This window comes from Pteronotus mesoamericanus, unplaced genomic scaffold (genome assembly GCF_021234165.1).
Source record: "Pteronotus mesoamericanus isolate MK-2021 breed Mesoamerican mustached bat unplaced genomic scaffold, CSHL_Meso_final contig_291, whole genome shotgun sequence".
Classification (NCBI taxonomy): Eukaryota; Metazoa; Chordata; class Mammalia; order Chiroptera; family Mormoopidae; genus Pteronotus; species Pteronotus mesoamericanus.
The window spans coordinates 3,138,631-3,147,392 of NW_026555124.1; the positions used below are offsets into that span (position 1 = coordinate 3,138,631).

An 8,762-nucleotide genomic window follows, 5' to 3' on the forward strand; every position below is an offset into this window, starting at 1 on the left:
AGGATGTTGTTTCCTGTACTTCTGACAAAATGGCTGTAAATTAGAGGTTCCCAAAACCTCCTTCTCAGGTTAGATTAATTTACTAGCATTCCTCACAGAACTCAGAGAAACATTTCACTACTAGATCACCAGTTTATTATGAAAGGATATAACTCATCCATAGCGAAATGGAAGAGATACATAGGCAAAGTATGGGAAAAGGGCTCAGAGATTCCATGCTCTCTCCAGGTACGTCTCTCTCCTCAAATCTCCAAGTGTTCACTAACCTGGAAACTCTCCAAAACCTGTCCTTTGGGTTTTATGGGGTCTTTATTAAATAGGCACCATTGATTAATTCATTAGCCATTGGCAATTGATTCAACCTCAGACCCTCTTCCCTTTCCGCAGGTCAAGGCATGGGACTAAAAGTTTCAACCCTCTACTCACTTGATTGATTTGGTGACCAGCTCCCATCTTTAAGTGATTATCAGCATTTCAAAAGCCTTCTCATCAAATAATGAAAGACACTATTATCACTAATCACTTAAGGAATTCCAAGGGTTTTAGGAGCTCTGTGCCAGAAAAGGAAGACCAAATACACATTTTTTAAAGTACAATATCTCAAAAGTTAATGCAATTTACAAGGTAAAGTTGTAATAATCAGTAGGCTGGTAAGGAGGCATACCAGGATGCCTGGATTGGCTTCTACTAAACTATACATTTCTTTCCACTCCGTCTTACTGACATTTTTATATTATTAGTCGTGCATGTGTTAGCATTTAAGAAGGTATCAATACTCTGACACTAAAAGCAGTGCATTTTAATCTCCTGGATCCTTTTCAGAAATGCAGATTTTGATTCAGTAGGTTTTGTCTCGGCCCTGAGATTATGCATTCCTAGCAGACCCCCAGGTGAAATCATTGTACTGGTTCATAGTCTCCTTTTTGAGTAGCAAAGTTTGAGAAATCTTGTATTTACACTTCTAGTTCCCCATAAATAAATTAATAGGTACAATGAATGAAATAGTAAAATTACAGCACAGTGAAATGGTCAAACACTTTCCGAGGATCACGTGAAGTTTGGTAGCTGGATTTTAAAGGACCATGATAATTTGTAGATTTAGACTGGGTTATGGGGGCTGGTTCCTGGAGAAGCAGGTGGGGTGGGTGTAATGCTGCTGGTCCTTGGCTCACAACTTGAATAGTAAGTTCATTTTCTTTGTTTCTTTTGTCTTTATTGAGATAGACTTCAACACAGTGCACATAACCATTTTTGAATCTTACATGGATATAAATTCCCAACATCCTGAGCCACTATCAACTGTACACAATTTAACACTTTGTTTTTCTTTTTTCCTACTGACCCCCCTCTGCTGATTGGAGTTAGTGACAAACAGGACTACGCATCTCTGGGAACCCCTTTTGTTGGCTCCCCTTCCAAGAAGGAAAGGAATATAAAGTTAGCACTGAGCTTTTCTGGAACTGTTGACCTGGGGTTGGTAACACGACATATTTGGAAGTACCTAGTGAATCAGTCAGATCAGGGATTTGTATTGAAAAACAGGGGGCATGCAGAAGGATACTAGGACCCAGAACTAGGGTGGGGGTGCAGGCTGAATCGCCCAACAGATGGCCAAGGCCCACAAAGGTAGCACACACTCCAAAACTGCATTGGGTAAACTGAAGGCAAAACTGACTTGAAACACTGACCTTCATTCATTGTGTGTGTGTGTGTGTGTGTGTGTGTGTGTTTTCCTGATTATAAGAATAAATATGTTCTATGTAGAAAATGTGGCAGTGACAGACAAGTAAAAAAAGAAAAAACACCTATGATAATTCACATCATAATAATATAATATCACCGTTATCACTGGATCTGTAGTTACATCTTTTCTTAAAATTTACCCCCTTTTTTGGTAAGAGTTAAGCTCTTAAGTGTCATGAACTGTAGGACCCTTCAAAAATGAGAAGTTAATGATGCATATAAGAGCTGGGTGACGTATCTAGGTCTAGGGAGAGAAGCACGAGGCCACAGGTCTTTTGTGTTTCAGCTTTTGCTCCTAGCCCTGCCAAGCTGCCGTGTGAAGAGCTGGGGAACAGCAGTTAGGAGTGCTGTTTAGTTGCCAGCTCAGATTTCAGCAGAAATCTTGACATTCTTCCCAGCTTGGGGACTCAGATACAGCTATATATTTGATATAAAAAGTTGAATTCTAAGTATTATTGCATTAGAATAGTGGTCCATATTTTTCTTTCTTCAATCTAACAGGTATTATATGAAATTCAGACAAAAGTTGACCAACATGCCTAAAAAAGAACAAATGTTCCTAACCAATACTTAGAATATTTGTTCTCATAGAATATTAGTTGCAAAGGTAACATAATCCTTCTGGAAATTTCTGTCGTGTTTGTATTTTTTTGGCTGTCCATGAAATTGGACTATTGCTCTTATTTGTAATCTTTTATATTAAAGAGAAAATTATTCCTTAAACCTTGAACCTTTTCTTATGCTTTATAATTTACAACTAAAATTTTTGAAAGGCTCAAGCTAGGTTAAATGATTAAACTGTTAAAGCTTGCTCCATGGGATGCCTTACCTCTTACAGAGATATTTAGCACTAAATTTATAAAATTCTCTTTTGTGGAGCACCAAAAGGGTCATTTTTCAACTGAGTAACCTTTTTAATCTCAATCTTGCCATCTGAGAATGACTTAAGTGTTGCCTAGTTCAAGGGCACACATTATAGCCCATCCCAAGTAATATAATTCACACTCTTTTTCTAATACCACAGTGTATGTCCTTTTCTTTGAAAAAATTTTATAGAATTTATCACATGACATCTAGGTCCCAGTGCAAACTTTACCACTGATGAGGGATCCTGGATAGTTTCTTGGAATGTGAGTTCTCAGAGGGCAACTGGGAAGATGGATATATCCTTTCAGTGCCTTTGGTTTCCTAGGAGGTTGGTGTACAGTGTAGAGATTCACCGTTTCTGGCTCTACTTCAGAGGAATGTTCATAATACTTATTTTATTTCTCAAGACATTACTTCTGTGCTTAGATGTGCCAGTGGGAGTTTACCACTACTTATTTAGATAATGCACAGATTTTTTTCTTCCTCCCTTCCCCCACCTCCCTCCCTCTTTCCTTCCTCCCTTCCTTCTTTCTTTTTTTCTTTTCATTAACACAGCCATGTTCATTATTTAAGTATTGTCTGTGACTGTTTTTGTACTAAAAAGTCTGAGTTTAGAAATTGAAATAAAGAACATGTGAATGCAAAGCCTAAGTTTACTACCTGGCCCTTTGCAGAAAAATTTGCCTTGGTCTAGAGGGAGGGCATAGAACAGCTGATTTTTGGGCCATCCACTCCTTCACCCATTGAGCCAATATTTGGGAATATTATGTAAGCCAAAGGAAGGAAAAGAGAATCTCGATTGCACTTATATAACACAGGGTGGGCAAAAGTAGGTTTACAGTTGCAATACAACTAGATAATAAAATAGTTAATAAATAATAACACAAGAAAAAACTGTGGCCCTGGCCAGTATAGTTCAGTTGGTTGGAGCGTCATCCTACAACAGAAAGGCTGCGGGTTTGATTCCTGGTCAGAGCAAATACCTATGTTGTGGGTTGAATCCCTGATCTGGGCATGTATGAGAGGCAATCAATTTATGCTTCTCTCTTGCACTGATGTTTCTCTCTCTCCAAAAGCCATGGAAAAAAAAAAGTTCTCAGGTGAGGATTAAACTAAACAAACTCTATTTTGCATACTGATAACTGTAAACCTACTTTTGCCCACCCCAATGCAGGCTGGATACACTGGACCACATTTCCAGTGCAAACATTTAAATTTAAAGATAAAATAAAATTTTAAACTACATTGCCGAGCTAGCTAGAAATTATTGTTTTGTCAGAATACAAAATTAATATCATTACGGGAATCCAGATAGATATGATAGTACTAAAGCTGGCTTTTGCCTAAGGGGTTATTACATAACTAGTTATCTTGACCTTTGGTTTGGGTGTCTCTGCAAGGTCAAAGGAGTTGAAACAAACAAACCTACTGCCTACATAAGGCAAGAGATCTTTTGGAAGCCTGGGAGCCTGTTGGCATGGCTCTAGTAATCCAAAGGGCTAAGCTTTCAGTTTTAGTGAAGTAGAAATAAACTTTCATAACAAGCTTTTAGTGGTAGGTGGGGCACATTGAGACTTTATAGCTCAAGCTGGCCTTGTTTGGACCTGAATTAATGTCTTTTGTGGGAAAACATAAACAAAAGAGAAAAACCTGAAACCTCACACAGAGAATTTCTTTTAAAATAGGATCTAATTTCTGATCACTGAACGCTGCTAAAATGGTGCTCAGGTACTTCATGGAGTTTGGCTGGGTAACCTATATTTCCTTTGGGCCCCATGCCAGGAAGCTGGTCATGATTGTAGATGTTATTGACCAGAACAGGGCTTTGGTTGTTGTACCCTCCAGCCAGGTAAGGAGACAGGTTATGCTTTTCAAATGCATGCAGCTCACTGGCTTTATCCTCAAGCTTGGCAGAGGCAGATAGTACCAACTGGGGAGCCACAAAATGGGCCAAGAAGATGAAGCCAGAGAAAGGAAAGACAAGATTACAGATTTTGATTATTACAAAGTCATTATAGGCAAAGAAAATAAGGAACAGAATAATCAAGCTTGAAGTTAGGAAGCTTCAAAAGGTGGTTGTCCTGAAAGCTTCTCCACCAAAAGTACCTGCTGCTAAAGGTGAAGCTGCAGCAACTGCTGCAAATGTTTCAACGAAAAAAGGTGCGACTGCTGCAGGCAAGAAGGTTCCAGCCCAGGGGAAGGCTGCAGGCCAGAAGGCAGCACCCAAAAGCTCCAACTCATGAAGCACCTGCTCCAAAGGATCAGTCAAGAAAGCATGAGGACAGAAGAGGCTATTATAAAAGTAATAAAGGTTTGTTTTGACACACTGGCAAATCTTTTTTAAAAAAGTAGGACTTCATTTAATGGTCTGGGATTTTATGGAAGTAAACTGAAATCCACTTTGAAGGAAATACTTTCAGCTTTGGCCTCAAAGAATTCCCAAAGATAAAATTGCAAGAGAGGAAAGTGAATAATCAAAAATTAAAACTCACGCATACACACAAGGAAATAAATCACCATGAAAGAGAGCCAGCAGAAACAAGGCATAGCATTATTAAACCTGAAAAGATTTCAGATAATGAATTTATACAGATATAAAATAAAAATAAAATATTACACAGGTATAAAATATAAATCTACTTAAATTTAAAAGATGGGTAGGAAAATAATAAGAACTAAAACTAATCAGACTTTAAAAGTCTGACATTAATGATATAACATTCGTAACTTTAAAAAATTTCAGAAGATTGTTTAAGTTGCAAACCATACAGAGGTAAAAGGATCAAGAACTGGACTATCTCAGGAAATTATCCAGAATACAGCACAGAAAGACAAAAGGATAAAATATATATATGGAAGAAGACACTAAGAGATGTAGACTAAGGGAAAAAACACCATATATCTAACTGAATTTCCAAATGGGGAAATAGAATGTAATAGAGAAATAACGGCAAGGAGTTCCCAGAATTAATAGAAACCACTTAATTTTCAGATGCAGGAATCTCTAGGGATAAATAAAAATCAATCTAAACTTAGAACCTGCAGAGCACCTGAAGCACAGAAAATATACTAAAAGCCACTCAGTGAGTAAAAACAGTTTATACACAAAGAAACCATAATTAGACTGAGCTGACATTGCAAACAGTAATGGAAAGTGTAAGAAAGTGTAGAATCATATCTTTAAATGGTGCACAGAGAATACTGGCTGCTTAGCATTATGCACACAGCAAACTCTTCCAAACATGAGGCAATATGAAGGAAATGAGCTCTTATTAAGGGAGAACAGTTCTTTCCAAGAGGAATTCTAACATTGGTCTCAGGAAGGACACAAATCCCATTTGGAAAGTCCAAGTTAAAAAAAAAAAAAAAAAAGGAGGCAGGGAGGGATGGAAGAAAGGAGAGAATGAGTGGTGGGAGAGAGAAAGAGAAATAAGTGTGTGAAAGTTCTAAACAAACACTGACTATTGAATATTACAAGTTTAATTTGAAGGAAAATTAACAAAAATACTTTCATCAAAATAATGTTTTCCTGGAGGAGGTGACTGGGCTTAAAGCGTTCTAAGATTCTTATAAAGTTTGAGAAAGATTTTAAAATATTGGTTATTTTCAGGTTTTAAGTTAAATATGCTAATTTTAAATTAAGGCAAACACTAATAATTAAAATGTATGTATAGCTCTCAAATTATTATATGAAGAATTATAATGAAGGAAATATCAATTACATATCAAAATCAATATAAAAGTCAAATAGGTATAAAAGAACAGAAAACATTAGGTTAAATACAAATATCAACTGAAAAAGTACATATGTAATCATATTCAGCATGGATGAAATAAACTTTTCAGTTAAAAGGCAGAATGGACTAAGCTCATTTGGAAGATAGATAATTAGAGAATGAAAAATTCATAAGGTTTTCAAAAGATAATAAATGGACAATATAAATTCCTCTTTGCTGCCAAACTTGAGACAACATGAAAATGGCAAATTCGTAGCGTAAGTTATCAAAATGGAATAAAAACGAAATAGAATATATGAATGCTCTATATCCATTAAAAATTGTATCAGTAGTTAATCTCCTCAAACATACCATGAACACATTATTTTATTGGAATCTTTTATTAAAACTTTAAGCAGCTGAAAATTCCAATCTTATAAAATTTTTCTGATGAGAGGGAAAAGGATCTACTACCCAACTTATATTTTTGAGACAAAGATAGTATTTTTAAAAAATGATGATTATAGGCCAATTTCACTGAAAACTTAGATTTAAAAACAAAGTATTAGCTGAGTGAACCAAGCAATATATAAACATTATATGGAAACAAAATTTTTAAGTAGGACAATAAGGTTGACACAGCATTAGAAAACAATGGGATCATCCTATCCAAAAACTACATGATACACTTCAATAATAAATAATGATAAAATTTCTGAGCAAAGCAGATGAAAAAGGAAATTTCTTAATGATATGGCATTTCTGCCAAAATAAGAAAAGAAAAACTTAGCATCATATTAAAGGTGAGATAGTGAAAGCTTTATCCTTTTTTTGTCTGGACTTGGATAATGTGATTTTAAAATGTGTGTGGAAAGCAATAGCGATAAGAGCCGAATTATTTCTGCACAAGAAGAACAATGTTGGAGGACATGCTCTACCAGATCTAAATTCTTACTATAAAGTTACAGGAATAAGATGTATGCTGTTTTTATAGGTTTAAACGGATAGGTGGGGAGAATGGGAGAGAAATACACCCACACTTTCTTTAAGACAGCACTGTCATTGCAGATCAGTAGAGAAGTTACTGGGTGCATGAGTTGTACTGAGCCAACTCTGTCAATATGGGAAAGCAGAAAGTCTTTATTTACCTTACTTCTTATGTCATTCCATATACGAAAATCAGTTCCATGTATTAAAAAACTTGACTGTGAAAGGCAATTTCTAATCTTTTGAAAGATAGCATAGAAGAATCTATTTATACCCTTGACTTTGGAAAGATTTCTTAATAAAAACATAGAACTGGCAAACCAAGAAGGAATTTGATTTCATAAAAATTATGAATATCTGTTTATCGACAGACATTATAAAGTGAAAATAGACCACAACTTGGAAGAATGTACTAAATATATTAGTCTTTCTGGAAAAAGTCCAGCCATTGTTAATATAACGAAAACAATTTGTGCGACATTGACATCGATGTAACCTGGCAGCCAAGGAGGGTGGACTGGAATGTGCATGTGTGAACAATGAGGACTTCATTGTACTAGTCAGTGGGGGTGGTAGATGCCTTTGGGTGAGCATGTGTACTGTGTGGCCATTGCATTCAAAATGACCGAGCGAGTAGAGCAATGAATCTGATGGCGACTTGGAGAACTGTGTGAGGTCCCATGTTGCCTGCTTTGAAAGGGACTGAAGTATAGTCCTACGTACAATGTTTCTTGTATCTTGTATCTTCTTCAATAAATGTCTCCATTTTTCATATTACATGACTGGATACCTTCTGGACAGACTATATATATATATAGGATATACAAAGATATTCTACAGATTTATATGTAAAAGCCAAATAATACCAAAGAGAAGATGGGCAAATGATTTGAGTGTGCACTTCACAATAAAAGATGCATGACTCGAAAATAAATAAAAGATGTTTGACTTTATCAGGAATCATGAAAATACTAATTGAAATGACAGTGAGGTACTATTTATAGATTGATAAACATTTAAAAAATACTACAATGTCTTGTGTTGGTAGGAAAGTGAAGCAGTGGGAATTCTCATATAATGTATTTGGGAATGAAAATAGTTAAAGCACCTTAGAAATCAATCTGTATTTTATAATAAAGTGAAACATGCAAATTCCCTACAATGGAGCAGTATGTACCCAAAAGAAATGCTATATATGCAACTAGAGATAGATACAAGAATATGCCTAAATAGCTTGTTTATAATAGCAATAAAAGTGGAAAATATTCCAGATATCCATTGGTAATAAAATGGATAAGTGGATTTTGATATATTTATGAAATGCAATATTATATGTCATTACAAATGAGTATGCTACAACTAAATGCATTATCACAATTAAATCTAAAAAGCATAATACTGAATGAACAAACCAAGGCATAGATTATATCCAATATAATTTTATTTATA

General features: G+C 35.6%; 1 pseudogene; it reads left to right on the forward strand.

The window, feature by feature from the left end:
• The first annotated feature begins 4,327 nt into the window (after nucleotides 1-4,327).
• LOC129072016 (60S ribosomal protein L14-like) lies at nucleotides 4,328-4,853 on the forward strand (annotated as a pseudogene).
• The last annotated feature ends 3,909 nt before the right edge of the window (nucleotides 4,854-8,762 follow it).